This window comes from Leucoraja erinacea, chromosome 5, assembly GCF_028641065.1.
Source record: "Leucoraja erinacea ecotype New England chromosome 5, Leri_hhj_1, whole genome shotgun sequence".
NCBI lineage: Eukaryota > Metazoa > Chordata > Chondrichthyes > Rajiformes > Rajidae > Leucoraja > Leucoraja erinaceus.
This window is the reverse complement of record NC_073381.1, coordinates 51,099,932-51,101,813: the sequence shown is the minus strand read 5'-3', so window position 1 is coordinate 51,101,813 and position 1,882 is coordinate 51,099,932.

The window sequence follows — 1,882 nt, the reverse complement described above, 5'->3', positions numbered from 1 at the left end:
CTTCCTCCATCTATTCGCGAATCAAACTCCCCTCATCTGTTTCCACATCACTTGCCATCCTTTGCCCTGCTCCCACCTCTCTTTGCCAGCTTTCTCCCTCCCAACCTATCAGACTGAAGAAGGGTCCCGGCCCAAAACATCTCCCATCCATTCGCTCCACAGATGCTGCCTGACCGACCGTGTTCCTCCAGCACTTTGTGGTTTGACTATGTGTACTAAACATGGTCATTAAATTTAAACAATTAAGAATGTGAACATCTTCAAATGCAGTATTCTTCCAATGATTTCACATAACCAATCCCGATGGAGGCAATGTCATCTAGATATGGATTTGAAAATAGCTTTGTGTTAGTACCTTTGTTTCCCGGGGGCACATTGTGAAGAGGCTGCAGGTACACCCTGTACACAATGGCATTACTGATGATTTTCTCCATTGAGCACATGATGGTACTCTGGTTCATAGTCAGAGCATTTAAACAGCTCAAGTAACATACATTTAACATTTATTTTTAACCTATTGGTAAATCAGGGCCAAGATGTTTGGCCACAATTTACCAAGATGTTTGGCCACTTTTTTCACGCAGAGTGGTGAATCTCTGGAACTCTCTGCCACAGAGGGTAGTTGAGGCCACTTCATTGGCTATATTTAAGAGGGAGTTAGATGTGGCCCTTGTGGCTAAGGGGATCAGGGGGTATGGAGAGAAGGCAGGTACGGGATACTGAGTTGGATGATCAGCCATGATCATATTGAATGGCAGTGCAGGCTCGAAGGGCCGAATGGCCTACTCCTGCACCTAATTTCTATGTTTCTATGTTTCTATATCCAAAGTTACCACATCTGAAACTTCAAGTGGAAGCCTGGTTGGAAACATTTATTTTCTGAAAAATCACCAGACATGATTGGTACTGAACTTTTTTAGTAGCAGAGTCAATTGATTCTAATAATTTGCAGAAGCTGATTTTCCATGTAAATTGATGCCAAACTATACATGGGATGGAAATTTAAATTTCTCCATCAACAAGAAACTTAGTTGTTGCACATCTATCCTGGTAGTGACCAAAGAAAAATAAATGTCAGATACTTCCGTGGATTTCCAGGAACATAAAACCAATATGACACTGCCTTTAACCGTACATCGATATTTATATCATCCAGTTTAGTCCAGACTTACTAAAAATCACTTACAATGTGTTTCTCCACAGGGATTTGTGACAGCTTAGCTGAATTGGGAAATGTCATTCCCTGGAAGCAGAATAATCAATTTTGATTTATTTTGCTTGCTTAATGAGCAAGCAAATAGGTAAACAGAATCTTAAAAAAAAACATTTACTGACTAAGCTGTCAGGGAAATCGGCAAGTATTGCCATGATTAATTATGCACTGCCCAAACCTGTAAAATTGACATTGTTGACTCTTTTTGCTGCTAAGTCATTTTAACACATCTCAGTGTCATAACTTTTAAAATTCAGTTAGATTGATCCAGTCGTTTTTAAGCGAATACATAAGAGCATTGTAACTGTGAGAGTTCATTCTTCTACTTTGATCTTGCAAAAAATAACCTTGTCTACATCCCAAAGGCAAATAAAGAAATCCTCCAGGGTGGCATCAACACCAATGTGGGAAGAGGCAATTGGCAATGATGGATTAGGGAAGACTATTTCTATCAGGATTCTTCTCTGGAAAAGATGCTTGGAGCATGAATGTGTCATCACCCGCTTTTTCACCTGCACCCCTGGTTCAAGCAAGTTTAGGTTGTATGCATTGCAACCAAATCTAAGTTAATTGTAGATCATATTTGCTGAGGTAGGTTTGTGGTTAATGTTGTTGCATGAGTCTGATGGTTGCTGGGAAGAAACAGTTCTTAGCATTAGGTTTAGGTTA